Raw genomic sequence first — 23,701 nt, 5'->3', positions numbered from 1 at the left:
TCATAGGCCATGAGGCTCATTGGTGTCGGTGCTTATCCAGAGATTCCACACCATCAAGCAGAAGAGAGCCTATGAGCACTGTTCATTGTTCATAATGATGGTAGATCTGGGTGGTGCATGGTCCTTACATTTCAGACACCAATGGTAGATGTTGATTTTGTCGCCCATGCAGAATTTTCCCTGTATTGTGTCATATGCTGCCTGTGTGTTGAGCTTCTCTGGTGTGGTTAAAGTTTCGAAATGTTTCTGTAATCTATTAAATATAATGCAAAAGGTATTGACCTCAGCAACTTCACTAGAGCCCCATTTGTTAATTTTACATCTTACAAGTTAAAAAAAAAATATGTACTGTGGGTTTTAGATTGATTAATTCTGCAATATGACAGTATGAAACAGCATAATTCATGGACTTGTACAGGTATAAGCCATGTATTTTGCTTTTTGTCACTTTGTGACAGTAGACATTTCACTATAGAATTATTTTCATCCATATTGAGCTTGTTTCTATATGGACTGTAAATTTTAGTCTTCTGTTCAGTGATGACAGGTATTTGCAGTGTTAATTATTGCAATCAGTAGATAAAATGAAAAAGTTACATAAATCTGATTAATAAATTTGGGGACCAAACTTTAACCCTCTTCACAGTCAAGATTTGAATAAACTGCATCTTCTGTAAATGGACTGCATTTACATAGTGCTTTTCCATCTGAACTAGAAGCTCAAAGTGCTTTACAATGATGCCTCACATTCACACACTGATAGAGTGCTGCCACGCAAGGCACAGCTACAGCAACTTGTGTGGTGATTTTCCCATCTTTGAGTCTATGATCCTATAATCTCATGATCACCACTTTAACCACTAGACCATCACATGGAGAACAATTTAAGATTTCCAATGTCCAGATGATGGCCAATTTGTTTTATTTCCAGCCTCAACTGTCCACAGTAAGAGATCACTGTGTTGCATCCATCTAAATCAGAACACAAACATATAATGTTAAACCTGCTGATCTCTTTGGGCACACATTGCAACCTGCACAGCCTGTTACCAGCCTGTCTGTGATCCATTCAGTTTAATTCACAGCCCCTCCACACACATTTATCTCCATTAACGCCAGCAAGGAGTCAGCCAAGCCCTTCACACCCCTGTCACTCCCCATACCTTGGTTATTGAGCCCAGCAATAGTCAGAGCACTATAAGCAAGCTTGAAAGAATGGAAGTCTACGTACTGCAGGACTCCCACTACTAATGCTTCTGCTAATACCATTGCTCTTAACGCATGCTGCCCCTCATGGTACAACTGGCATTCATGCTATCACTACCCTTAATGGTACTGTTATCAACTGCTCATCAGATGTTTGTTAGTTATTTCCAAAAGTGAAAATTTTATATATTCTAGATTCATTGCATATATATATATATATATATATATATATATATATATATATATATATATATATATATATATATATATATATATATACAGTGTTGCCACAGTTACTTTGAAAAAGTAATCCAATTACTGATTACTGATTACTCCTTGAAAAAGTAACTTAGTTACTTTACTGATTACTCAATTGTAAAAGTAACTAAGTTAGATTACTAGTTACTTTTTTAGTTACTTTTCCCAGCTGCCGAAAACAACCCTCTGCCACCTCAACATGACAATGATACCTGTTTTACCAAAACTCACTTTATAGTCACCCTTTCTTGACTTCAATGAAAATAAATACTTGTTTTATAAAAAGTAAAATAAAGACCTCTTTCTTGACCTCATATTTAACTGTTGACAGCACTGTAACAGTAAAACTTGCAATTTCAAACCTACATTGTTTATAAATGTAACTATTAAATTCTAACATTTTTTCTAACATTTAAATTCTCTCTAAACATTTTACTTGTCGAAATTATTATTATTATAAGCAATATTAGTAGTTGTAGTAAAAAACGGCTTCAAAACTGAACCTTTAATCTAGGGTGTTGTGGGGGGCACATCCTTGCCCCACGCCCCCATTCCATCTGGATTCGCCCCTGCTTTGGCGTTTGAGCACAAAGAATGGATAACATTTATTTATGCAGAAAACATGACCAGATTTACAGGTAAGAAATTTTTATTGCGTTTTCACATCATGTGGTCCTCAGAAAGAGAGTTTAGGTGCATTTGAGTGGAAAAAAGTGTTAGTTGTTGACGCGTCGCGGAGGATCAGCTGTTTTTAACGACCAGATACAGAGCGGCTCAGCTCACAATTCTAAATAAAGGAGGAAAAACAGTATAAAAATGTCTTTGTAAAGCTCAGTGCAGGTGTGCTGATCACCGCGCTTTAAGAGGTGAGGACAAGTCGAGCAGCTGCAAAAAAACGCGGATGAAAAGCTCACAGCTCACTTAAAGTGGGCAGTTCAGTCGAACCCCGACCTCCTGCCCACAGACCAAGTTTAATGCTGCTATCGACCCACAATGCAAAAATAATAGTAACGCACAGTGACATGGAGAAGTAACTTTAATCGGATTACTGATTTGGAAAGATTAACGCGTTAGATTACTCGTTACTAAAAAAAGTGGTCAGATTAGAGTAACGCGTTACCGGCATCACTGTATATATATATATATATATATATATATATATATATATATATATATATATATATATATATATATATATATCCCTGCGAGAGACTGGCATCCTGTCCAAGGTGTACCCTGCCTCACGTTCTATGGCTGCTGGGATAGGCTCCAGTCCCCTGTGACCCTTAATGGGACTAAGCAAAATGGGCACCCCTGATAATTTTCATGATTTTTCCTTTATAAATCATTGGGCACCCTTGTCATTTTATTGATTTGAATACTTTTAGCACTAATTACTGGAACACAAAATTGGTTTGGTAAGCTCATTGACCCTCTACCTCCTTACACAGGTGAATCCAATCATGAGAAAGGGTATTTAACATCCCCTCTCTGGATCTCTTCTAATAAGTGGCAACATGGGAAGCTCTTAGCAACTCTCAAATGACCTGGATCAAAATCATGATTTAGGGGAAGGATACAAAAAGATATCTCAGAGATTTCAGCTGTCAGTTTCCACTGTGAAGAACATAGTGAGGAAATGGAAGAGCGCAGGCACAGTACTAGTTAAGGCACAAAGTGGCAGGCCAAGAAAAATCTCAGATAAGCTGAAGTGAAGGATGGTGAGAATAATCATAGTCAACTCACAGACCTGCTCCAAAGATCTATACAACATGATCTTGCTGCAGATAGTCTCTCTGTGCATTGATCAACTATACAGCACACTTTGCACAAAGAGATGCTGTATGATGCTAGAATGCAGAGGAAGCCTTTTCTGCACACACACCACAAAAAGAGTTGCTTGACGTATGCTAAAGCACATTTGAACAAGCCAGCTTAATTTTGGAATAAGGTGCTGTGGACTGATGAAACTAAAACTGAGTTATTTGAACATAACAAGGGGCGGTATACATGGCTGAAAAAGAACACAGCACCAACAAAAACTATTACTACCTACAGTAAAATTTGGAGGTTGTTCCATCATGCTGTGGGGTTGTGTGGCCAGTGCAGGTACTGGGAATCTTGTTAAAGTTGAGGGTCACATGAATTGGAGTCAATATCAGCAGATTCTTGAGAACAACATCTGGTGGTTGGCTCTCACTGCGGTATTGTAGCACTTCCTGTTCCGGAGCACAGCTGTGTTTTTCTGTATCTGTTAGCTGTTTAATCTGCGCAGTTAGATTGATCTAGTTACCTAGATAACGATTTGTTTCACAGTGTAGTCTTCACGTACCTTAACTAAAGCACTCCCTCTGCTGAATCACCTCTAAATTATTTACACATTATTCACTTTGTGTGTTTTTAGGAATCCGCTAGCTTAGCATAGCTACTAGCTCTTAGCCGATTTAGCATGGCGGCTTGTCCTGTCTCTCCCGCACTTTTCTGCTCTGGGTGTGAAATGTTTAGTTATTCCTCAGCCTCCTTTAGCAGTAATGGTACTTGTAATAAGTGTAGCTTATTCGTAGCTTTGGAGGCCAGGCTGGGCGAATTGAAGACTCTGCTCCGCACCGTGGAAAATTCTACAGCTAGCCAGGCCCCTGTAGTCGGTGCGGACCAAGGTAGCTTAGCCGCCGTTAGTTTCCCTCTGGCAGATCCCGAGCAGCCGGGAAAGCAGGCTGACTGGGTGACTGTGAGGAGGAAGCATAGCCCTAAACAGAAGCCCCGTGTACACCGCCAACCCGTTCACATTTCTAACCGCTTTTCCCCACTCAACGACACACCCGCCGAGGATCAAACTCTGGTTATTGGCGACTCTGTTTTGAGAAATGTGAAGTTAGCAACACCAGCAACCATAGTCAATTGTCTTCCGGGGGCCAGAGCAGGCGACATTGAAGGAAATTTGAAACTGCTGGCTAAGGCTAAGCGTAAATTTGGTAAGATTGTAATTCACGTTGGCAGTAACGACACCCGGTTACGCCAATCGGAGGTCACTAAAATTAACATTGAATCGGTGTGTAACTTTGCAAAAACAATGTCGGACTCTGTAGTTTTCTCTGGGCCCCTCCCCAATCGGACCGGGAGTGACATGTTTAGCCGCATGTTCTCCTTGAATTGCTGGCTGTCTGAGTAGTGTCCAAAAAATGAGGTGGGCTTCATAGATAATTGGCAAAGCTTCTGGGGAAAACCTGGTCTTGTTAGGAGAGAGGGCATCCATCCCACTTTGGATGGAGCAGCTCTCATTTCTAGAAATCTGGCCAATTTTCTTAAATCCTCCAAACCGTGACTATCCAGGGTTGGGACCAGGAAGTAGAGTTGTAGTCTTACACACCTCCCTGCAGCTTCTCTCCCCCTGCCATCCCCTCATTACCCCATCCCCGTAGAGACGGTGCCTGCTCCCAGACCACCAATAACCAGCAAAAATCTATTTAAGCATAAAAATTCAAAAAGAAAAAAATAATATAGCACCTTCAACTGCACCACAGACTAAAACAGTTAAATGTGGTCTATTAAACATTAGGTCTCTCTCTTCTAAGTCCCTGTTAGTAAATGATATAATAATTGATCAACATATTGATTTATTCTGCCTTACAGAAACCTGGTTACAGCAGGATGAATATGTCAGTTTAAATGAGTCAGCACCCCAGAGTCACACTAACTGCCAGAATGCTCGTAGCATGGGCCGAGGCGGAGGATTAGCAGCAATCTTCCATTCCAGCTTATCAATTAATCAAAAACCCAGACAGAGCTTTAATTCATTTGAAAGCTTGACTCTTAGTCTTGTCCATCCAATTTGGAAGTCCCAAAAACCAGTTTTATTTGTTATTATCTATCGTCCACCTGGTCATTACTGTGAGTTTCTCTGTGAATTTTCAGACCTTTTGTCTGACTTAGTGCTTAGCTCAGATAAGATAATTATAGTGGGCAATTTTAACATCCACACAGATGCTGAGAATGACAGCCTCAACACTGCATTTAATCTATTATTAGACTCTATTGGCTTTGCTCAAAATGTAAATGAGTCCACCCACCACTTTAATCATATCTTAGATCTTGTTCTGACTTATGGTATGGAAATTGAAGACTTAAAAGTATTCCCTGAAAACTCCCTTCTGTCTGATCATTTCTTAATAACATTTACATTTACTCTGATGGATTACCCAGCAGTGGGGAATAAGTTTCATTACACTAGAAGTCTTTCAGAAAGCGCTGTAACTAGGTTTAAGGATATGATATGATTCCTTCTTGAGATAGAGTATCTCGTCAATAGTTTTACATCCTCATTGAAGACAACTTTGGATGCTGTAGCTCCTCTGAAAAAGACAGCTTTAAATCAGAAGTGCCTGACTCCGTGGTATAACTCACAAACTCGCAGCTTAAAGCAGATAACCTGTAAGTTGGAGAGGAAATGGCGTCTCACTAATTTAGAAGATCTTCACTTAGCCTGGAAAAAGAGTCTGTTGCTCTATAAAAAAAGCCCTCCGTAAAGCTAGGACATCTTACTACTCATCACTAATTGAAGAAAATAAGAACCCCAGGTTTCTTTTCAGCACTGTAGCCAGGCTGACAAAGAGTCAGAGCTCTATTGAGCCGAGTATTCCTTTAACTTTAACTAGTAATGACTTCATGACTTTCTTTGCTAATAAAATTTTAACTATTAGAGAAAAAATTACTCATAACCATCCCAAAGACGTATCGTTATCTTTGGCTGCTTTCAGTGATGTCGGTATTTGGTTAGACTCTTTCTCTCCGATTGTTCTGTCTGAGTTATTTTCATTAGTTACTTCCTCCAAACCATCAACATGTCTATTAGACCCCATTCCTACCAGGCTGCTCAAGGAAGCCCTACCATTAATTAATGCTTCGATCTTAAATATGATCAATCTATCTTTATTAGTTGGCTATGTACCACAGGCTTTTAAGGTGGCAGTAATTAAACCATTACTTAAAAAGCCATCACTTGAACCAGCTATCTTAGCTAATTATAGGCCAATCTCCAACCTTCCTTTTCTCTCAAAAATTCTTGAAAGGGTAGTTGTAAAACAGCTAACTGAACATCTGCAGAGGAATGGTCTATTTGAAGAGTTTCAGTCAGGTTTTAGAATTCATCATAGTACAGAAACAGCATTAGTGAAGGTTACAAATGATCTTCTTATGGCCTCAGACAGTGGACTCATCTCTGTGCTTGTTCTGCTAGACCTCAGTGCTGCTTTTGATACTGTTGACCATAAAATTTTATTACAGAGATTAGAGCATGCCATAGGTATTAAAGGCACTGCGCTGCGGTGGTTTGAATCATATTTATCTAATAGATTACAATTTGTTCATGTAAATGGGGAATCTTCTTCACAGACTAAGGTTAATTATGGAGTTCCACAAGGTTCTGTGCTAGGACCAATTTTATTCACTTTATACATGTTTCCCTTAGGCAGTATTATTAGATGGCATTGCTTAAATTTTCATTGTTATGCTGATGATACCCAGCTTTATCTATCCATGAAGCCAGAGGACACACACCAATTAGCTAAACTGCAGGATTGTCTTACAAACATAAAGACATGGATGACCTCTAATTTCCTGCTTTTAAACTCAGATAAAACTGAAGTTATTGTACTTGGCCCCACAAATCTTAGAAACATGGTGTCTAACCAGATCCTTACTCTGCATGGCATTACCCTGACCTCTAGTAATACTGTGAGAAATATTGGAGTCATTTTTGATCAGGATATGTCATTCAATGCGCATATTAAACAAATATGTAGGACTGCTTTTTTGCATTTGCGCAATATCTCTAAAATTAGAAAGGTCTTGTCTCAGAGTGATGCTGAAAAACTAATTCATGCATTTATTTCCTCTAGGTTGGACTATTGTAATTCATTATTATCAGGTTGTCCTAAAAGTTCCCTGAAAAGCCTTCAGTTAATTCAAAATGCTGCAGCTAGAGTGCTGGCAGGGACTAGAAGGAGAGAGCATATCTCACCCATATTGGCCTCTCTTCATTGGCTTCCTGTTAATTCTAGAATAGAATTTAAAATTCTTCTTCTTACTTATAAGGTTTTGAATAATCAGGTTCCATCTTATCTTAGGGACCTCATAGTACCATATCACCCCAATAGAGCGCTTTGCTCTCAGACTGCAGGCTTACTTGTAGTTCCTAGGGTTTTTAAGAGTAGAATGGGAGGCAGAGCCTTCAGCTTTCAGGCTCCTCTCCTGTGGAACCAGCTCCCAATTCAGATCAGGGAGACAGACACCCTCTCTACTTTTAAGATTAGGCTTTAAACTTTCCTTTTTGCTAAAGCTTATAGTTAGGGCTGGATCAGGTGACCCTGAGCCATCCCTTAGTGCATCATGGGAACCCCCCAGCAGTCTAAGTCTATAGCAGCATAACTGATTGTTTCTTTCTCTTTTTGCTCTGTATGTATGTGTTTGATCTCTGCTCCCCTCCACAGCATGTCTTTTTCCTGGTTCTCTCCCTCAGCCCCAACCAGTCCCAGCAGAAGACTGCCCCTCCCTGAGCCTGGTTCTGCTGGAGGTTTCTTCCTGTTAAAAGGGAGTTTTTCCTTCCCACTGTTGCCAAGTGCTTGCTCACAGGGGGTCGTTTTGACCGTTGGGGTTTTTCCGTAATTATTGTATGGCCTTGCCTTACAATATAAGGCGCCTTGGGGCAACTGTTTGTTGTGATTTTGCGCTATATAAATAAAATTGATTGATTGATGAATCAGTGACAAAGTTGAAGTTGCACCAGCTCTGGATGTTTCAACAAGACAATGACCCTAAACACTGCTGAAAATCTAAGGCATTCATGCAGAGGAACGAGTACAATGTTCTGGAATGGCCATCTCAGTCCCCAGACCTGAATATTATTGAAAATCTGTCACGTGATTTTAAGCGGGCTGTCCATGCTCGGAAACCAACAAACCTGTGAAGTTTTGTAAAGAAGAATGGTCCAAAATTCCTTCAACCAGAATCCAGACGCTCATTGGAAGCTATAGGAAGCATTTAGAGGCTGTTATTTCTGCAAAAGGAGGATCTACTATTGATTTATTTTTTTTCTGTTGGGGTGGCCAAATTTATGCACCTGCCTAATTTTGTTTAAAGAATTACTGCACACTTTCTGTAAATCCTATAAACTTCATTTCACTTCTCAAATATCACTGTGTTTCTCTGCTATATGATATATTTAACTGAAATTGCTGATCCAAACAACCAATGATTTATAAAGGAAAATCATGGAAATCATCAGAGGTGCCCAATGTTTACATACAACTGTACAGTAAAAGTTGTTATAGTAAAAACACACCTGTGGTTGAGCACATCATCATCCCCTTACTCTTCCACCCACAATTGCTCCTCATACCTAAAATCAGTGGGAGTGAGGAGGGGGGAAGTGGTGCACTAATGATTGTTATTGGCACTAATGACCCACAGCAGACCTGCAGCATTGAACAAGGGGATGGCCACTACAACAAGGAATGGCAAAGGTGGCTGCTGGACCATAGCGATCTCATTAACAACGGTACATTAACTGTAAATCCAAGCAAAGCTCTCTCCCTGGTTCCCATCTATATAACATCATGTGAGAGGCTTCCAGCTACAGCTTGTGGGGGTCAATCTGCAGTAAAAGGCATCCGTTTTCACGGCCTGCAGCAGAAAGCTTGGAGACCTCCCACTCCTCTTCAGACCATTAACTTCACCCTTTCATCGTAGGAACTGGGACCACTCACTGAGCTGGCATAATCCCCAGCATTACCTTCACCTGACCTTCATACGTCCAAAGAAAGACCAAAGATTTGTGACTATTGAATGTTCGATCAATGAAGCCTCTGCTGTCCTTTAAAAATATCACAATTCCAATGGCTTATTTTCAGAAGCTAATACATAACAAAAAATTTACGAAACAGATTATTGTTGCCGCTCACTGGTGCGTTATTTCAAAACAAGCATAAATGTAGGGCCACAAGACTTCCAAATTAAAACACTCAACACAAAAGGAGTAAACATGTCAAATAAAAAAGACCTGTATCAATTTAACAACAGATACCTGCATCAAAAAAAATCAATGCAAATTAAAAAAAAAATGCTTGCAAACAGAGAACACAAGTATAACCTCCAACAGATGCAATAATTTAAACTGTTAACATGTCTGCTGCAAATTCACACAGTGCAGCTGTAGCCAAGAAAAGTATTCATTTTATTCTATTTTTTTTTTCTGTTTAATTTTCCCAGAAAGATATTTTTGTTTATATTATAGTGAACTTCTCCAAAATTAATTTTCTTGTACATAGGTTCCTACTCTGAGTGCATACCTGTTGTCTGCTTGTTTGGTATTTTGGCACGACACCTCCACATCCAGCTTCAATGAACGCAGATGCTCTGAGCTGATGTGTGGAGAGGTGCACACGAGGCATGTGTTAAGAGGTCTAAAGCCAGCTTTGTTTCCTTTGGGGGGTGTTATTTATTTTATTTTTTTTAAGATAAAGATCCATAGAACCCAGTTCAGTCTGTTCATCTCACTAACTGTCAACTACACAATACAATGCATAAGGTACCAGCATAGTTACAACTACTACAAAATGGTGCCGATGCTTCAGATCAGGTGCTGCCGATCGCTGAGGTAAGTCATAAGCACGTCACCATGACCACTGTGCAAACAGAACAACGCACTGTTGCAAAATATATTCTTGTCTATGCTTGAAGTAAAATAACTGTAGTGTGTAGTCTACATTGCATATGTTTTCCACAACTCATTTTTTGAAGATCTTTAGAGTAGGAAAAATACAATATGACACATTAAAGAAAAAAAAACAGCATGGGTGTTGTTGGTTTTTATGTTACATGAACTTAAGTCTAACATGTAGCTTCTATGATATAGATTAGTTTTATGGGTGAACACATTCAACATAACATGCAACAACTTAAAATACAACTTGCTCATTGAACATAATAAAATTATGGAAAGTATTTCCACCCAAGTAAAATGTGTTAACATAGCCAGAAACAATGTTGCTGAGTCACCTAAATGTAAATTTGTTGGGTCAACATGATGAATTTGTGTTACCATGGGTCAGGCCAACTAGATTTCTAAGGGTAAATGTAACAAAAAAAACAGTAAGTCCCTTTGGTTGCTCGCTTGTTTGCTCTCGGGGTCGTCACAGCAAATACAAGGTGGATCTGCATAAATTGTGCTGATTAAACACAGCAAAGTTAAGTTGAAATGGAAATGTACTATTTTAAAAGTACAGTGGTCCCTTGTTTATCGTGGGAGTTACGTTCTAAAAATAACTCGCAATAGGCGAAATCCGCGAAGTAGTCAGCGTTATTTTTTACAATTATTATAGACGTTTTAAGGCTGTAAAACTCTTCACTACTTTATACACTTTTCTCAAACAGGCATTAACATTTTCTCACTTTCCTCTCCTATGTAAGCATTCTCAAAGTTCAACCCTTAGTAGAAAAATAAGACCAACCTGTTTTCAGGCCCAAACATTTGTTTGAGAAATAAAAATAGAACGTTTTCCTATAAATAATTATGATGGCTTTTAGAACTAACAAATTTAATTTTAACGATCAACCTACGAGGTTGGACACATAAGAAATTATTAATAGTGACGGACCAGTATTTCACAGTTCCTCTGATCGCGCCTCTTCGTCCTGGCGCCACTCCGCTGTCATGTCTTTTTCCAATGAGTGCACTGAAAAAAAATGCTACTTTGGATCAACTTAAAAAAATTGATGTAATTTGTTACAGCTGATTTTTTTAGTTTCTTACAATGTATATTTATGAGTTTGTAAAGTGATTCCAGCAGATTTATACTGGAACCCACAATTTTCCATTAGACCAGTGTAAATAAGTACTTTGAATGAAGTGCACTGTGTTTCACTTTTTTCAGTGTGACACTGCGGTGCAGGTGTCTTTTTCCGAGTGAAGAACACAGTTATGGTTAGTTGTTGGCGCTCTTTTTTCTTCTGGGCGAGAAGATTATTATAAACAGACATGCAGAACGTTGCCGCGACTGGCCTGCTTGATGAGGACGCAACAATGCGCTGTAAAAAAAAAAAAAAAAGCATGCAAAATTGGACTAAAAAATCTGCGAAACTGCGCGGCCGCGAAAGGTGAACCGCGTTATAGCGGGGGCCACTGTAGTTGTAACTACTTACAGGGCAGGGGTGGTGGCCAAGTGATTAGTGCACTTGCTTTCAGTACAAAAGCTTCCCGGTTCAAACCCCACCCCTGCCACATTTCTCTGTGTAATGTGAAGTTGCATCAGGAAGGGCATCTGGTGTAAAACTTGAGACAATTCAACATGCAGAGCCACCTCAGATTTGCTACCATGAGCGTAAACAAGGGAGAAGCTGAAGGAACTTACTTTTGTTACATTTACTCTTACAAATCAAATTGGCCTTAACCATTGTAATTGAGTAACAGTTACACAAATACATCATGTTGACCCAACAAATTTCCATTTAGGTCTACATTTACCTTTTCAAATCTAGTTGGCCTGAACCATGGTAATTGGGTAACAGTAACACAAATTCATCATGTTGACCCAACAAATTTACACATAGGTCACTCAGCAAAATTGTTTCTGGCTGGGTTAATGCATTTTATTTGGGTGGAAATACTTTACATATTTATCCTTTCAAAAATATTTAGTGACCAATATAGCAACCCTTCTTTTTTATAACTACCAGGAGCCCTCCTTCTACAGAGTAGTTTTTTTTTAATTTCTTGATCTGTTCAGAGACCGCTTTCAATAAAGCAGCAACCGCAGCCTCATAAATGCTGTTCAAAGAGATGTATTGTCTTACCTCAATGTACTTCTCACGTTGGGGGCCCACAAGTTCTCAACAGGGTTAAGGTCAAGTGAAAAAGGGGGCCAGGTCATTATCTGTCATCGTTTAAGTCTTTTCCTGCTCACCAAACAGTGATTACTTAGATCCATGTGATGGATGCATTGTCCAGATCATGGCCTTCTTGAATGCTGCAGACTTCTTCCCACAGCACTGCTTCTAGGCACAATGTAATTCTGAAGCCCCCAAACTGTTGTTTGTACCTCTGTTGGGGGGGCAAGTACCTCTGTTGGGGGGGGGGGGGGGGGGGTGCAAGTATTGGGGGTGCAAGTATTAATTAAGGTGATCATACTCCCCACCCCACGCTGTACCCCATGCAATTTGAACCATGCTCGCAGTGGTGCCATGTCAATTAGTGATCAAACTGTAGGTCCATCCATCTAATCCATCAAAGGACACCCGCATTTTAACCCTCCATAAAACCTTTGAAAAATCTGTCTCCTAGTATTTCTTGGTCCAGTCGTGACACTTCAAGTTCTGAATCTAATTCAGTGGTGGTTGTGTTTTAGCCTTCTTTAGCTTGACCATATCTCTGAGCACTTGACACCTTCTGAAGACTCCAGATTTGCACCTTTTCTCTTCCATGCTTTTCTTTTTTTTTATTCTACCCACTATTCATTGCAAATGTTTGATTGTCCAGTGATCACACAGCAGTAGTTTAGTTGTTCCCAGAATGCTGTGTCTGTCGAAAAGGCATTTTACAATTTCTTTTGATTTGTCAGTTAATTCTTATGTCTTGTGTTTTATTTGTTTGGGGGTGGGTTATTATATGGTGTGGAATTTGAAAATATGTGTCAAATAATGGCAATGTCCAAATATTCCATTGCCCAGTAACTATGCTCACAGTATACAACCACCACAGTGCAGTTTGGTTTGATTTCCTCAGAGGAAAAGCAGACACCGGGGAAAACAAGGCTTAGAAACAAGAAGAACATGAACGTCCTACAGGATAAGATGCACAGAGTCCCATAGCACAACAAAGCACTTTAAGTTCCAGTTGCACTACTCACCTTGCTTTAACACGGACAAACGGACATGCATTAATGAAAGGTGTGTGTCTGTCACTGTGTGCTCCAACAGAACAAACAAACCTGAAGAACACTATATATTGTTTGGCTTGGAGGCAGTGGAGCTGGCAGAGCTGAATGTGATTTTCCTCTGGAGTGCTGAGGATGGACAGGATTATGTGTAAACATATCAGAAGGACAATGCAGTTAGGACAATGTGGAGAGAAAGTGAGAGAGGCGATATAAGATATATAGGGAGAAGGATACTGAGGATGGAGCCGCCAGGCAAGATGAGACAAGACTGGCAAAAGAAGAGGTTTGTAGATGCGGTGAGGGGGGACATGCAAATAGCTGGCGTGACAGAGGAAGATGCGCTGTGGTGACCCTTAATGGGAGCAGGTGAAAGAAGAGGATGAAGCTTCATGTACAAAGTGGAAGGCAAAATAATGTGATCACACTGTCTGGCCATTTGACCATTCATGAAGAAGCAAAACATCTCAAAAAACACCACACAGATTTCAAAATGTTATACAGCATTAGTCATTGGGATTAGGGCAGAAGTGCTTTAGTTTCAAGGCTTGAATCCAAATTCCAATTTTTTGTATATCTCATATTCTTTTCTTCAACATTCCATCCTCATGACATCACAAATATCTGTCTGTTGCTAAGCCATTTGACAAGGAGGAGAACTGACAAAATTTTGTTGATATCGATACCTTATCAAATACTGCCTATTGGTCCAGTTCTTTTTTAATTCCCTTTTCGATCCCTGATAAAAAAGATAAATAAATAAATTTGTGTGAAAAAAATGAAGCCCAACAAAGGTTTTCAACATCAATGCTACTGGTTTCATGGTTACTAGATGCAGACTTTGACTTCATGATGTTGTGTCATTACAGATGAGCCTGAAACGTGGAATCCATGATTCCAAAGGAATGAAATATTTGGAACAGATTCTCAACTGGAAGCAGTTTTAAATTCCCATTATTGCTGTTGCAGGTGGTCAGTGATCAAATGGTTTTTGCTTGTCAGATTTCTTTCTGCTGTGTCTCCTGTCTTCCCCTGACCCTCCTTATCCTAGCATGGGCGCGGTGCCCCTCACTCCCTACTGGCTGTCTGATTACCAATCTGTCTATGCACCTGTCATTCATCAACTTGTCAGCCCCACAGTTCATCAACCAAAGATAATGGAGTGCTGCAAAAACAATGCAAGATAACCCATTCCTCCCAGAAAGTGAACTACTCAATGGTTGAGAATCATCACCATTTTAGTAAGCAAACACCAAAACTGCAAATCGGAGGTGCACTGTTGCTGTGTGTTCAGCCATGGCATCACATTCACATTCTGTGGACAACTACCTAGTAATTAATTGCAAAAATCATAAATGTAACCGGCCTGATTCGTCATTTTTCAGATTTCTCATTGCCAGTGAAATATGTGCAGGGATTCTGAGTGAATTTTTATGAAGAGAAACCACAAAGAGAGAGAAAGAGAGAGAGATGTGGGTTCATTCCTTTATGTAGTTGTGACGGGTTCTTTTCTCATGATTGTTTAAAAAAACCTGTTAGAAAAAGTATGTTTTGTAATGGGTTCGTAGGTTTACCACACACAATGAATTTTACGACATCATAGCACAACCCGACTGAGTATAATTTCCACCATTCTGCTCTATCGCATACCTCACCTCGCTGTATGTATTTTCAGTGAAGTAGATAATCTTATGAAGCTCTATTATCTTTGACATCTACTCCAATTCTTTATTCACTCTTCATCAGATCACTGATCATTCTTAGCAGCTGTGAATACCTGATACCAAACTGGCTTAAACATTCAGAGTTTTCGTGTTATGTTCTCTAAAACTAACTTAGCCTCATGTCGCCTGCTCGACTCGTATTCCTACCACACCTTACACAATCCACTCTCCAAACCAGCTCAACTTCACTGGTCTCTGCCTCGCCTGCCTGCTTCCCTGCTCATTCCCGTACCTGTCAGTCAGACATCTAATCCCATTCACTGCCTGGTCTTCAGTCCCCACTCCACTTGTTTCCCTCCTCTGTCATCTACACTCACCTGCTGTAACCCCCATCTTCCTTCACCCTTATTACTCAGGACTTTGCAGTGCGTGATCTCTTAATCATTAATATTTTGAGTCTATGTCCTGCATTTGAGTTGGCCTGTTAAACATATCAGTGGACAAGGTTGGGTAGGATTAGTTTGAAAGAATACATATGGATTACATGTATGTATGTACATACATTTTATTTACTTGTAATCTGATTACTTTTGTATTGCATTTCAAAGTAATCCTACCCAACCATGTCAGTGGATCACTGTAGTGGGTCCTACCCAAGTTATTGTTGAGTTCTGATAAAACTGTGCAAGGAAAATAAATATATAACGCAATGCTAAAATACCCCCGGCCATATGAGCATTGTGTTCTTTATCATTTGCAGTTGTTTAATATCCTATTGTCTTATGTAAAATTTGTACATGTTCAATAAAGCCCCTCTATCTATTTATCAATCAATCAATCAGTAACAATATTTACATTTTAAGAACAGAAGTTGTGCAAATCAAGGAACATTTGTAGATCACCCTCTGTTAGGGTTGTAACAATACACAAAAATCACGGTTCGGTACGTACCTCAGTTGTGAGGTCACGGTTCGGTTCATTTTCGGTACAGTATGGGAACAAAATGCAAAACCTAAATTTGGTTGTTGTTTAAACCAACAATTTATTGTAACATTATACAAACAGGAAAATAAATAATTGCAAAGTGCTGCCTGGTAGTAAGTTAAATAAAATGTTCTCAAATAAACGACAAATGTATGAAATATCATAAAATAATACATTCCTAGTAAACAGCTTTTAACAAAGCGCAACACAACAGTTCCAGTATAAGGCCCTGTTCAATTTCATATTTCATACCAATTTCATACCTTCATATTTTTTGCCAGAAAAATTAACTTGTACAAAACTGTCACACTCTATAAGGATTTTTAAAGAGAATTAATGTTAAAGAATCCCATTACTTTTGTACAATTTATTTTATTTTATATCTCTTTCTATTAACTGTTTATTTAATGTTTGTTAATATATATCTTATTAAATAAAGTTTTGAAAACAAAAACATTGTGGGATAGGCAAAAAAAAAAAAAAGAGTAAAACCACCTTAAAATATGTAGAACCACAAATAAACTTGATTCTTGGTTTGTTTATTTATTTTGCCATTAAAATTGGCCATCACTTATTAAAATAAAATAACTTCTCAAGGTCAGGGCTTCTCAAAGTCTGGGGGCTATTTAATCACAGCGCAGCAAACAAGGTCAGTAGGCTGAGCAAGTCCTAGTGAGGAGGATTGTAGATATCCCTCTGCTCAGTGCTTTCAGGCTGCTGCAGGCTGTGGAGGAGGGGGAGACCCTCAGCTGCTCTGTGACATCACTTTCAGTCACCAAAGATCAGAAAAGTAATGCCAGGAAATGTAGCTACATTTGATGTTAGTCACTTTTGAGAAAATAAGTCATCAAGAGGGTTTGGAAAGTCACCAGATTTAGCGAGAAAATCGCTAAGTTGGCAACACTGAATGTAAACACACGCAACGCGAACTCACCCGTGAATAGTCCTGTACTGAACCGAACGTCCCGTACCAGAATGGTTCAACACAAATACATGTACCGTTACACCCTTACCCTCTGTGCATTTGCAAGTATTAATGAGACAAATTTAACTCCATCCACCCTTTTCAGGTTTCAATTCCTGTAAAACTTCAGAGAGTTCGGGATTATGGGATACATGAAAACCCTGAATAGGAAGTTAGTTTTGAGTTAACGGAAGTTAGCATGCATATTAACATCTGCAAAATGTCTTGTAAATAACCCCATGTTATAAAAGTAGCATTTTCAGTTTTAGAAGTGTTTATTTCTAGCTAGCTTTTACATAATATATGACAAAGAGGATATATTTACACACAAATGAAACAGAGTTTTGCAGCTAGCTACCAGCCTGTGATGTAACCATGCTGACATCTGCAAAGTGCCTTGTAAATAAGTTCAGAGATGTTATTAGGTTCAAAAAACAGTGTTTTCAGTTTTAAAAGTGTTTATTTCTTGCTAGGATTTACATAATATATGAGAAACATATTTAAACACACAAAACAAGCCATTTTGGAGAGACCAGCCACTAATATCACAGTACAGCTCTACTCTGATTGGATGTTATGTCCAGCAGTGGGCAGAGTTCCGCTAATGCGCTAACCGCTAATTATCAAAGCTAATATTTTCATTATTGGATTAGCTTTTCAGATAACTTTGAAAACCATCATCTGATCAATTATTTTCTGATAAGTTTTGGTCCGATAATTTTTAGACCGCTAACATATTTTTCCAAGTGTAGTCAAATCAAATCAAATCAATTTTATTTATATAGCGCCAAATCACAACAAACAGTTGCCCCAAGGCGCTTTATATTGTAAGGCAAAAGCCATACAATAATTACAGAAAAACCCCAACGGTCAAAACGACCCCCTATGAGCAAGCACTTGGCGACAGTGGGAAGGAAAAACTCCCTTTTAACAGAAAGAAACCTCCAGCAGAACCAGGCTCAGGGAGGGGCAGTCTTCTGCTGGGACTGGTTGGGGCTGAGGGAGAGAACCAGGAAAAAGACATGCTGTGGAAGAGAGCAGAGATCAATCGCCAATGATTAAAAGCAGAGTGGTGCATACAGAGCAAAAAGAGGTGAATAAAAAGAAACACCGGGTGCATCATGGGAAACCCCCCAGCAGTCTAAGTCTATAGCAGCATAACTAAGGGATGGTTCAGGGTCACCTGATCCAGGCCTAACTATAAGCTTTAGCAAAAAGGAAAGTTTTAAGCATAATCTTAAAAGTAGAGAGGGTGTCTGTCTCCCTAATCTGAAATGGGAGCTGGTTCCACAGGAGAGGAGCCTGAAAGCTGAAGGCTCTGCCTCCCACTCTACTCTTACAATTCAATTTATTTCATTCAATTTTATTTATATAGTGCCAAATCACAACAAACAGTTGCCCCAAGGCGCTTTATATTGTAAGGCAAGGCCATACAATAATTACGTAAAAACCCAAAAGGTCAAAACGACCCCCTGTGAGCAAGCACTTGGCGACAGTGGGAAGGAAAAACTCCCTTTTAACAGGAAGAAACCTCCAGCAGAACCAGGCTCAGGGAGGGGCAGTCTTCTGCTGGGACTGGTTGGGGCTGAGGGAGAGAACCAGGAAAAAGACATGCTGTGGAGGGGAGCAGAGATCAATCACTAATGATTAAATGCAGAATGGTGCATACAGAGCAAAAAGAGAAAGAAACACTCAGTGCATTATGGGAACCCCCCAGCAGTCTAAGTCTATAGCAGCATAACTAAGAGATGGTTCAGGGTCACCTGATCCAGCCCTAACTATAAGCTTTAGCAAAAAGGAAAGTTTTAAGCCTAATCTTAAAAGTAGAGAGGGTGTCTGTCTCCCTGATCCGAATTGGGAGCTGGTTCCACAGGAGAGGAGCCTGAAAGCTGAAGGCTCTGCCTCCCATTCTACTCTTACAAACCCTAGGAACTACAAGTAAGCCTGCAGTCTGAGAGCGAAGCGCTCTATTGGGGTGATATGGTACTATGAGGTCCCTAAGATAAGAAGGGACCTGATTATTCAAAACCTTATAAGTAAGAAGAAGAATTTTAAATTCTATTCTAGAATTAACAGGGAGCCAATGAAGAGAGGCCAATATGGGTGAAATATGCTCTCTCCTTCTAGTCCCTGTCAGCACTCTAGCTGCAGCATTTTGAATTAACTGAAGGCTTTTCAGGGAACTTTCAGTACAACCTGATAATAATGAATTACAATAGTCCAGCCTAGAAGAAATAAATGCATGAATTAGCTAGGACTTAGAAGAGAGAGACCTAATGTTTAATAGACCACATTTAACTGTTTTAGTCTGTAGTGCAGTTGAAGGTGCTATATTATTTTTTCTTTTTGAATTTTTATGCTTAAATAGATTTTTACTGGTTATTGGTGGTCTAGGAGCAGGCACCGTCTCTACGGGGATGGGGTATTGGGAGGATGGCAGGGGGAGAGAAGCTGCAGAGAGGTGTGTAAGACTACAACGCTGCTTCCTGGTCCCAACCCTGGATAGTCACGATTTGGAGGGTTTAATAAAATTGGCCAGAGATGAGAGCTGCTCCATCCAAAGTGGGATGGATGCCATCTCTCCTAACAAGACCAGGTTTTCCCCAGAAACTTTGTCAATTATCTATGAAGCCCACCTCATTTTAGTGTAGTAAACAAGTAGTAAACAAGGCTTAACAGTTACAAACATTTATTAAGTCTAAAACCAGTTGAGTGCCTACCTGTTAAATGTTTTGTAGTAGATGTGCAGTTCTATCCACTGTAAACAAAGGACAGCTGGTTTCAGGAGCAATCACTCTATCCTCTACAGCAGGGGTGGCCAAGTTCAGTCCTCGAGAGCTACCTTCCTGACACTCTTAGATGTCTCCCTGCTCCAACACACCTGAATCTAATGAAAGACTCGATAGCAGACTTTTAATGAAGAGTGTCAGGAAGGTAGCTCTCGAGGACCGAACCTGGCTACTCCTGCTCTACAGACAAAGACGAACTGGTCACAGAAAAGAAAAAAGCTGATTTCTTTTGATATGCCGGCCATTTCACCTGTCATCCAGAGGCATACAGTTTTAACTTATGGTTAAAATTTTAACCAAACTAATTTCAGACAAGTTATTTAAATGAATGTCAGGTCTGAAGTTCTGAAGTTTTATAAAGTGAAAATATCATATATATGTTTTAGTTTTAAAGTAATGCACTAATTTTGAAGGTTTTAGAGTGGACATGCTGTGTCCAGGTGCATTGTGGGTAATCTCAGTACATTCACGACAGAAGAAATGCATTTAAGACACTCTGATCAACTCTTTGTATGTTGTACCTAAAACTCTTGTGAATATATTGTCTGCGTTTATAGATGTTATTATTGTGTTTGTTGTATGTAAAAATGCCAGAAGAAGCCGAGGTTGTTTCTCCATTATTTTCAATTGGAATCATTGCAGTCGATTCCTGTTTGTTTTTTAGAACCCTGCTTATGTCAAACACTGTCTGTCATCTTTGTTCCAGAGTAATATATATGTCTGAAATTCAGTTTGCGTTTATTAAATTCCACACATCTTAAGCATAGCAGACATGGATTATCTGTAATTTTGTTTTGGCAAGTTTTCACGGTCTCTATTGCCATCTACTGGCCCGTAGTGCTCATGGCAGTATGAGCGTCTGGATGCCAGTAGATGGCAGTGCTCTATTTATTTTGACCCCAGTCATGTCAGACGGTTGTCAAAACACAACTTGAACTTTTGGCTTTTTGCTTCTTTTTTTTTTTTCTTTTTTTTTTTTTACAAATAAAAAAAAGGATATTTTACAAAAGCACATTTATATGTAAACACCAACACACACACACACACACACCTCACATTAACGTGTTGGTTTTTACATGGAATGAATGAGTCAACCAATCAGTGTTAGCGGAGGCTCATTTACCCATCCCTTTGGCATCTGTCTGTTTGTTAAAAAACTTCAGTATTAGTGCATTATTTAAAATGAAAAGATATGTGTTATATTTTAACTTTGTACAAATGACAGAATTGACATTAATGGAGTATGCTATCCATATTAATTTTATTTATAAATCAAAACCATAAGTCAGCACTGCTTTATTTTCAGCTACACCATATTGGCCATAAAACATGCTTCCCTGGTGATCCCGGAAGCAGGTGTGTCAATGTTGAGGACTCCAACATGTGGAAAAGGCCCAGGGAATGCTTAAATATCACATGGCTGCAACAGACAGTTGGCTATTTTCAGGCGGTGATGATGGAGTAGTGGTCTGTCTGGGTGGTTGCCAATCAAGATCCAGAGCGGCTCAATATTGTGATGGGGTATATGTACTGAAGTGCAGCACCAGGACATGCTCCCAATCTTGACTTGACCTGATCTGAACCAAAATCTTTATTTCAAGAGCCAGCTGTATGACCTCACAAGGGCATACATGCTGTTCAGAGACCAACATACCCATGTTTAAAACCTGTCCTCTGTTAGTTGGATGAGGTAATAATGGATGGTGCATTTGCATTCTACTTCTCCTTGTGAGAACAGTCTGTCAGTATTGTGACACATGATGAAACTCCCTACATGCATTGGTCTTCAGAGCTACTTAATTTGAACAGCAGAGACTACAGCCAACTACTGATTTGGTACGGGGTACAATAAAACAAAGAACAAAAGGAAGATCCGCACAGCCAGTTAGCTCCCAAACAAACCTTTAATGAAGCACCAAAGTGACGTTTCGGGCCTCGCCCTTCATCAGACATAATTAACATGTCAGGATGCACCTGTATATAAACTCACAATGATTGGCAACATGTGTGGAAACAAAAAAAAAACTTAACACACTGTCATCAAACAGGGTTCATGCTGTAATGATATTGCACTTCCATCTATTAAAATATCTATTGCATAGAAAAAAGACAAATTTCAATACAGTTTAAATTCAGATAAATTTCATTCACAAAAAACTAAAGACACCTGTAATTCTTAAAAAAAAAAAAAAAATTCTATTACAATTAAAGGCCCCAAATTCATTGCCAAATAGGCCAGAACCACCAATTAGCAAAGATTTGTACCACTCTTCACCAATTAAAAATGACATAATTAAATGATTTAATAATTTCATAAATTCATATATTACAATTAAGAATAAAAATCCATGTAATACCAATAAACTCAATTAAATCACAAAATAATAAAGACGTGATTGATTAGATGAAAATAGCATGAAAAAAACATGCTGGTGATAGTCAATTAAGTGCTTTGAAAATGTCAAAATGATTAAAGAAGCTCAAATTTACAGAAAAAATAGGCCAATTACAGATCAGTGCCTTTGCACAGTTCCAAAGCATCAAACAAATGAACAAACCAACAAAACTCACAGTTCCAAATCATCAAACAAACACAAACAAAACTCACATGTTGTATTCCTTTTACAATATAGGCATCAGGTGTAAACAATCTCTAATGCCATCTACTGGCCCGTAGTGCTCATGGCAGTATGAGCGTCTGGATGCCAGTAGATGGCAGTGCTCTATTTATTTTGACCCCAGTCATGTCAGACGGTTGTCAAAACACAACTTGAACTTTTGGCTTTTTGCTTCTTTTTTTTTTTCTTTTTTTTTTTTTTTTACAAATAAAAAAAAGGATATTTTACAAAAGCACATTTATATGTAAACACCAACACACACACACACACACACCTCACATTAACGTGTTGGTTTTTACATGGAATGAATGAGTCAACCAATCAGTGTTAGCGGAGGCTCATTTACCCATCCCTTTGGCATCTGTCTGTTTGTTAAAAAACTTCAGAATTAGTGCATTATTTAAAATGAAAAGATATGTGTTATATTTTAACTTTGTACAAATGACAGAATTGACATTAATGGAGTATGCTATCCATATTAATTTTATTTATAAATCAAAACCATAAGTCAGCACTGCTTTATTTTCCAAGACCTCCGCCTCATGGCAACACTACTGTTGAGTAGAAAGCTGAGCTTCATGGCTCTTTTAACTGTGTCACTGCTGCAAGCTATGTAGTAAACAGGAGCTTCCGGCAGTAGGCAGGGTGCACAAAGACAGAAGTGCTGATTCATTGTTTGGGTCTGTGGTTGCCTTTGATGCTACCAGAAATGAATGTGGTGTTAAAACTCAAAATCAGCTTGTTAGTAGTTGGAAGTATAGCGGAGACAATACTGGAAGTTATCAGTTATTGGTTAGCTGTAGCTTCCAATAATTTTTGCGGTGCTTTATTGGTTTAGCTTTATAAAAGATAACTTTTCAGTTAGCTGATTATCTGTTATCAAAGCTAACTTTTTGGTTAGCTGTGTCCACCACTGGTTATGTGTGCCACTCAAAAACAAAACTGAACAGACTGAAACAGAATGTGACTTTTTAACCTCTTAAAATACCTCTTAAAATAGGTCAAAGTTAACCATCTTTGAACTTGTCCAAGGTCTGTGTCCCGAGAATGTTCCTGTAAATTTGAAGACTCTGGAAGTAATGGGACTGGACGTATGCTGAGCACAGTCGACGGACAAACGGGTGGACAGATGGCCGCAAAGACTTCGCAATACCCAATGGTCATATTTAATGGGTAATGAAAAATTTTATTTCTTTCAACAACTTTTTTCACCCATGAAGGGTCTGCTGGTAGCAGCCAGCAGCAGTAAGCAAATCTCCATCTTGCTTGTCTTTTAAACAGACTTTTGACCTTA

The sequence above is a fragment of the Thalassophryne amazonica genome, chromosome 14 (genome assembly GCF_902500255.1).
Source record: "Thalassophryne amazonica chromosome 14, fThaAma1.1, whole genome shotgun sequence".
Taxonomy (NCBI): Eukaryota; Metazoa; Chordata; class Actinopteri; order Batrachoidiformes; family Batrachoididae; genus Thalassophryne; species Thalassophryne amazonica.
Note: the sequence above shows the minus strand (reverse complement) of the source record.